The sequence below is a fragment of the Oreochromis niloticus genome, unplaced genomic scaffold, assembly GCF_001858045.2.
Source record: "Oreochromis niloticus isolate F11D_XX unplaced genomic scaffold, O_niloticus_UMD_NMBU tig00006850_pilon, whole genome shotgun sequence".
In the NCBI taxonomy this organism is placed as follows: domain Eukaryota; kingdom Metazoa; phylum Chordata; class Actinopteri; order Cichliformes; family Cichlidae; genus Oreochromis; species Oreochromis niloticus.
The window spans coordinates 4,711-12,907 of NW_020328220.1; the positions used below are offsets into that span (position 1 = coordinate 4,711).

At 41.4% G+C, this 8,197-nt stretch overlaps 1 non-coding gene across 1 annotated transcript; it reads left to right on the forward strand.

The window, feature by feature from the left end:
* Positions 1-2,026: 2,026 nt before the first annotated feature.
* Positions 2,027-2,098, forward strand: trnat-cgu (transfer RNA threonine (anticodon CGU)). The gene has a single exon. It is a non-coding gene; the product is annotated as a tRNA-Thr (tRNA).
* Positions 2,099-8,197: the final 6,099 nt, after the last annotated feature.

Sequence of the window (8,197 nt, forward strand, 5' to 3'; positions counted from 1 at the left end):
GAATTTTAATTAAAAAATGTTTGACATTTGTGAAAATGTAATTTTCCTGTATTCATTTTTTTTGTTATTGGTTTTTTTTTTTACATTGTTTTGGTTTTTATTGCCTTTGAGTCAAAAGTCTCCAGATGCAGATGCTTGGTTTCCTGGTATTTCAAGACATTAATGCAATGGAGAGGGATTTAAAAAGAAAGAAAGAAAAGAAACAGTGGAAAGTGAATCTCACATGAAGCGGAGGAGCTCAGAGTTCTCTCATTAGTCTAAATATCTTCGGAAGTGAGTGCAGATAGTAGTGGGAACATTTACTCAAGTACTTAAAATACATAAAGTCTGTGTTTCAGGTAGGTGTTTCCATGTTATACTAGATTCTGCTGTACTATGTTTTGGGTATAAATATTGTTTTTCAGCTCACTGACACTTATTTTAAAGCTTTAGTTGTTTTTGTATTATAGCTCAATAAGGGCAATAACTATGTTACTAATTACAAAAAGTTGGCACACTGTACAATGTAAACAAACAGAAGTATATGTATATTATAGCACCAAATCACAGTAACATCACCTCAAGCTGCTTTATGTTGTAAGGCAAGACCCTACAGTAACAATAAAAAACAAACAAACCCAAAACCCAACAATAATCATATGACGCTCTTTGAGCAAGCACTTGGTGATAGTGGAAAGGGAAAACTCCCTTTAACAGGAAGAAACCAGGCTTGGAGGGTGAGGGTGGTGGTGCTATGATGATTGTAAGACGAGCATGACCTGTGCACAGTGCAAGAAATGTGTGTGTGGGTGTGTGCGTGCATGAGTATGCACACACTCATCCATGTGTACACTTGTGCAGACAAGAAACTTGACTGTTGGACAACAACTGTTCCATGTTCTGATATTTGAGCGATGTCATTATTTTCTGTTTCACAATATGTACACCCCCCCCCCCCAAAACAAACAAACAAACAACAACAAAAAGAACAAGTACATAAAGACTCACACAAAAAATAAGCAGAAGAAAACCCTTCTTCAACTCTGCCGTGGCCGGTCCCAAGCCTGGATAAGGAAAGACGAAGGGTGAGTGAAAGGGATGTCTAGGGTCACAAAAATCAACATGATCATTCTAAAGGGCACAGACGTGCACCCAAATTAGAAACAATTGGATGAAGATTTGAAGATTCACTAAATCTGTCATCACCAAAAACCAATAGGTGTCAGTAATCTTGAAAGATTTGAATGCAAACTTTCCAAGATACATTTATTCTACAATAAAGTTTGGCCTGATGGCGGTGCTGGGGTTCTACAGTGTGGCCTGGTGGCCAAGTGGCAAGGTGTTAGTGTTGTAAACTGAAGATCTTGGATTCAATACCCATCTATACCTTTAATACAAGCTGACAAGGGAAACAAAAAGTCCTTTCTGTACTAGACACTAGCTGTAAGAACAACAGTCCGTCCAGGAGCAATGTTCTCCCGAAAGTCTGTTCTGGGCATCTTTTTCACTCATCAAGTGACTTCTTCAGTTTCACCTGACTGCAGGTTTCCACAGCCTTATAAAGAGTACATCTGCATAATGTCAGAAATTATACACAAGCATAAAATAACAGTCCACTCAAGTTTTACAAAACACCATTGCTTATTGAGTAATAGAGCGTTATATACTGTTTATGATTAGCACCACCATGATGGTTTGTGGAGCATTGTGGAGTGAAGTGTCACTGCTAAAGCTTGGCTGAAACTGGGTGATAGTAATTCTAACAGAATAATGCCGGTGTTGACCAGATGCACTATAAATGTGGCAACACTTTACAAGCTTGCAACATTTTTTCATGCTTTCCTTGGAATGATGTTCGCATTTGGCATCTTTCTCTGGGTTTTGGAATATTGGAGAATGTTGCTTTTGAATGGACTGATTCTTATGCAGTGATTCTCTACTTTGAGCACTCAAACCAACTAAGATGACAAACATGTTCATCAATTCATTTAATTGAACAATTCAAGAGGAATATGATGTTACGGTATGGACAAAGCTCAGCCTGTGTGGCATAGTGGCCAAGTGGCAAGGCATTGGTCTCGTCTGCCAAAGCTCATGGGTTCAATCCCCATCTGTGCCTTTAGTACAGTGATTAAAAACCTGTTTGATTCTGTACTTGCTGATCACGTTGCTTTAAGTAGGGGAAACACTCTGCTCCCAATAACCAGAAACACTGAACAGAACTTTAGACATGACTCTGGTGCAACAACATCACTGTTGTTGGCGCTTTACTCAGTGTGAGTATCAGTTTCCTTTACTCACAGGTTAAATATTTAACAGAATATAACATACGTTGTGAAGAGTCAAAGTGGACGATCCAAACAGGATATCTGACAACAGGAGACATTCGCAAAAGCATATTTACACTGAAATTCATATTAATGTTAATAATGACAATTTAATGACCATAATGCTTCCATCAAACTGAAATCCACCATTAATAAATCCTCAATTGATTTTTTAGACACAACTACATTTAAGGGCCCAAATTTCCCAAATGACCACAAATTAGATGTTAAAGTCTTTTTCAAACCTACAGATACACATGCCTTACTGTTCAGAACAAGTTTTCACCCAAAACACACATTTGCAGGGATAATTAAATCCCAATTACTGAGATTTCACAGGATCTGCACTCAACAGAGTGATTTGGGGGAAGCTGTCAAGATTTTATTCTCAGCTCTCTCCACTAGGGGGTACTGTTGGTCCTTTTAAGAAAATGTTTCAATTCATTCTTGCAGACCAAGCCAATTGATGTTTCTCCCCTCATCCCAGTGGTGATCACATATTCTCCCTCCACCTGCAAATTGGTCAGAGTTATCAAGAGCAACTTTCAAAGGTTCACTCAGGACACACATATGCTTCAGGATCACAAGGCAATTGCAGCCTTCAGGAGGAACAAAACCTGGGTGATCTCCTTGTAAAGGCTAAAATCTCACCTCTCTCTGAGCCTAGCGCAGAGATCAGGGCAATTTTTCCAGCACCACAAGTGGGTGGGCAGTTATTCCAATGGTAATGTTTTTCTATCACTGTGCAAAGGGACTCCAAGATCTAAAAACTGTGTATATTTGATCACTTGTAGGAACTGTGGAATCCAATATGTGGGAGAAACAGGAAATACACTTTTGGTTAGATTCACAGTTTTTGCCTTGTTGGGAGCTTTTAAAGACCAGCCTTGAATTTTACACATTTGATAAGTGAAGACTGGATGCTTAGTGACGAGAGCTGGGATAATCTGGACAGAATCTGCAGCCTGCATCTCCAAATCAGAAATGGCTTTAGATCTGACGCTAGCAGACAGGCATGCATGTCTCAGGGTGATTACACACTAACACATTGTGATTAATCACACACATTTGTATACATTTTATTCACAAGATTTTAAAAAAAAAAAGCAAAAAACAAAACACTATACAAAAAGTGTTTTTGTGACAGGCTGCTAGTAACAAAATGCTTAAAGATTTAAAATTGGTTCTTTCCCAAGTTTTCTGTTATGTGCACACACATTCCTTGACTTAGGTGCTTTTTAATTCTCCAACAATGGTCAGTGCCAAGTGTTTACACAAACAAAAAACAAACAAACAAAAAACATTACTCAGAAATGGTCAGGTACAAGAACTGGACTAAAAAGGAGTGGAAAAACCAGATAATGTCCAAAGAAATACTTCAGCGTGTGGCTCACGACTTTTGCACAGTACTGTAAATGTTATTAATAATGAAGATGTCAAAATGTAGCTTTCTCATTTTAAAAAATTCCCATACACATTATTCTTTTCTTCTAGTGAAGGTGCCTCCTCCTTCTGACCTTAGGGTAACTAATTTCTCAGACAGTGACATCACGGTGCGCTGGGAAGCTGCAGATGATGATGATGTTTCTTACCTCACTAAGTGGAGGCGACCTGAGACAGGTGGGGAAGAACTATTGGATTGTTGGAGTACATATTATGGAGTAAAAAATACAATGTCTCAATAAACTGTTGTCCTGTGTCTTAAGGAGCATCAGATATCACTGTCTGCACTCTATGGAGATGGAGCTCAGAGTGAAGCTGTGGCCGTATGCTACAGCACCTGTGAGTCACACATTTTCTGATCCTGAACATTTCTCAAACTCAGGAGGGGAGAGCCTGAAACCATTTACCTAAGTCACATTAGCAGCAGTCATATTCTGTCATATGTGTCTCTATGTACAATATAGCATTACTAATACAATAACCTGTACGTCAATGAACTTCATTGTGTAATTGATGCAGTTCTCAAAGTACTAGTCACTTAAAGGTTAAATTTCACATCTAAATTCTCATCTTTGAGTAACTAGAACTCTGAGCTATGAAATAAATGTAGTGAGGTTAAAGTATCAAATCAAAGTATCAAATTCTCTGTTATACTTTACATTTATTTTCTAAAAAAACCACTTTGCTCTGCTGCCAAAATAATTTCCTCCTATAAAGGAAGAAAGTGAGTGTTAAGTGTCGTTAGCTGTGGTACTTTATCTCTTCTATGATGTTGCTGCAGGCTCTGGTGGAGGCCCAACCAGCCTCACGCTTTCTGATGAGACTGCCGTCAGCATGGTGATCAGTTGGGTACCTCCCAATGCTCATGTCCTCCAGTATCACGTGTCCTACACAGCATTGACTGGAGCTGATAGCCAGGATCACACTGTGAGTGGGTCGTAGTCATCACATCTTCACCTCTTCTGGGCTTCAGCCGGCTGTCATGTGTCAGAATTCCAGAAATTCCACAAGTCCCAAAACTTTAAATGAGTTCTGACTGTGTTGGGATGATAGTGTTGTTTGTTGTCTGCAGGTGCTGGTCCCTGGTGGAGAGAAGCAGGTGACGCTGGAGTCACTGCAGCCAGATGCACGTTACAGCATCTTGGTCACCGCTGAGTACCACAACAGAGAAGGAGGCAGCGGTTCAGCAACACATCGTGTCACCAGCCATCCTCCTGGTCCTCAGTGTTAATGCCCACTTAACTGGGTCCTTCAGTGGAAAGGCTCAAGCAGAGGAAGCCTAATATAACAAGATGAGACTGACAAATATTCTATTTGAATGTTTAAAAGAAAATATCACAGTATTTATGCTTTCACTGAGCATATACCTGCATCAATGATGAACTCTCAAGGCTGAAAAGTCCTGGCCTCGGTCAGCCACCGTCCACTCACACACACACGGCTCACATCACCAATCCCTGACTGCTTGATCATAACAGCAATTGGGCTGCTGGGAACATGACGGCCGTTCTTCTCGATGTTAACAAGGTGCTCACCAATCTCCTTGGGAACAAAGGAGATTCCTAAGACAGACAAAACAGATACTGGCTGACTCACACACCTGAGCCCATCATCTAATCACGTCTTCCCTGTTAAAGATGTTGCCGGGACCGCAGGAGAGGGTGGTGTGTGTGCTACAGGAGCAGTGTGAAAGCCAATAAAAACGTGCTAAACTGCAACGCTGCTGTTGTCGGGTCTTCATTGTCACACATATATCCTTACTAAATTGACTGCATTTTTATTGCTTCAGTTTAGGCATCTGATCAGAATGTTTCCAGGCATGTAGACTTATAGAAAACCATTATCAGTGTAAGTGTAAGCGTTGCTGCAAAAACCCTCCGCACTTGTACCTGCAATATTTCAGCCCAGCCATAGCGCCAGGCGAAGCTCATGACCCTCAAAACATGGAGCGCAAACTCATTTGTGCATCCACAGTGAAGTCTGTTGTTGCCTCACAGAAGACCCCTAAAAAACAGGACATAGAACATACATTACACAGTTGTATCTCTAATATAATCATAAGCCCATATAACCTTCAAAATGAGACCAGTCTACTGTAATTTAGGTTTTACACAGTTCAGCTGGCAGCTGGCAGAGTTCCCTTTATTCCCTTCATAAAGTTACTCACACAAGTTTGGGCCCTGATTTGATCTGAATTCTGCAATAATCTACACTATTGGACAGACGAGCCAAAAGATCAGATCACCTTCTTTGAATAAAGCTGTGGTGATAACGGGGAGGAAGAAACAAGCACCAGCACAAGCTGGTCTTTGCCAACAGCTATCTCTGCCAGAACAGAGACCAAAGAAAATACACTGACACCTCTGATCTGCTCGAAAAGCTTAGATTCATTTAAAAAAAATAATAAAAACATCAATATACTGGCAACCGTACAAGGTGGGGGGAAGCCATCGTAAAAACATTCATGCTTAGACAAACATCCATCCGTCCATCCATTCGCTTCCGCTTATCCTTTTCAGGGGCGCTGGAGCCTATCCCAGCTGTCATAGGGCGAGAGGCGGGGTACACCCTGGACAGGTCGCCAGTCTGTCGCAGGCTAACACACAGGGACAGACAACCATTCACACCTAGTGACAATTTGGATTATCCAATTAACCTATCCCCACAAGCTGCATGTCTTCGGATGGTGGGAGGAAGCCGGAGTACCCGGAGGGAACCCACGCAAACACGGGGAGAACATGCAAACTCCACACAGAAAGACCCCGGCCTGATGGTGGAATTGAACTCAGGACTTTCTTGCTGTGCGGCAACAGTGCTAACCACCGTGCCACTGTGCTGCCTGACAAACACTTAAAAGCAAAGTTCAAATGACAGCTCAAAAGGACCTGTTTACATTCGCGTACCAACTACAACCCTGTTTATTCATGTTTATTCTTGTTTTTAAATCCTTGCCATTGTGATTTGAATTTTGATCTTGTCAATTTCGTCAAACATTTTCATAAAAGTGTTATGAAGAGTTGTTCCATGTAGTATGACGGAAAACATTCAGACCGTATTATAGACCAATAAACTAAATAAACGGACTGTTTTTGTTAGCACTCTCTGACTTTGTGAGGCAGTACAGGTATTCTTACCACTGCGGCTGAGTCCTGGTCCCTCTGCCTTGAGAAGGATCCACTTTGACCCTGAAGGATGTCATTGGAATAGCCTAAACGCAAACAGCCTTTGTCCTGATGGCAGAGGACAAAGGCTGTGTTAGCATGTTACCTTTGCAGGTAATGCTCTACAGTCATTTTTAGCCTCAAACAGCAGGTGGGTTAAATAAGTTTCCCTGTATATCGGTTGTTTGGAATATTTCTTTGACATGAGCATATGTTTGCGCTCTTTACTCTCACACACACAGTTTTATGGAGCTTTACCTTGACCAGACTCTGAGCAGTCAACAGTGAAGTATGTTGGCTGGAAGGCTTGGAGGCCCGTATTTGCCACTCCAGGGTCAGAGACCTTCACCTTGTTTGGATGACAGCCTGCTCCGATATTCATCTGTGGGCACAAACACCAAAACTCAAGAGACTTTTCAGTGAGAAGAAAAGGCAAACCCTGCATGCAAGAGTGAAAGTGAGTGCATACTCACCCTGAATGGACTCTCAGTCTCCCCAGGAGACCATCACAGTCTGCTTCACAGGCTTACGTGGGGTGTAGGTGCAGGTGTATGTGCTGTTGCCATTATCCTTAACCTGGACATCCACAGAATTGACTTCACCATCCTGTGCAGAAGACAAGGGATTAGTTCAATCAGATTTAACACACCGTAGTTGTCGGACCATAAGGCGCACTGTTGATGAACAGGTCTGGTTTTATACATGAGGCGTACTGGATTATAAAACGCATTAAGCGAAACAAAACAGTCAGATAAGTCAAACTTTACTCAACTCTTTCTTCTAGCTTCCTCTACTTCCGTACCATTGATTCATTAATGTTGAAATCTCTCGCAGCTGCTCTATTCTCATGTTCTACTGCGTGACTGACAGCCTTGAGTTTGAAATCCGCTTCGTAAGCATGTCTCTTAACAGGTGCCATTTTGGGGTCCTTATCCACACACAATACAGTAATATTATGTTGAAGCGCAGCGCGTATCACTCCGCGAGGCTGCTGACTACGTAACCATGATGCTCCGACAATCCATCAAGCGTTGCGACTTCGTAGCTTACCAAAGTCGTACTAAAACATTTTTTGACAGATTTTTGAGCGCCGTGTATTACATAAAATCGGTTCAAGGTCAGTAAGCACAACCAGAATTCATACATAAGGCGCACAATTAAGGATTTTAAGTGCGACTCATACTCTGAAAAATACGGTACATGCAATATATTTAACATATTTGTGGTCATATACAAAGCCAGATATACCTGGGCTATAATTTCAGAGGAGCTTTTCCTCCTTGCTTG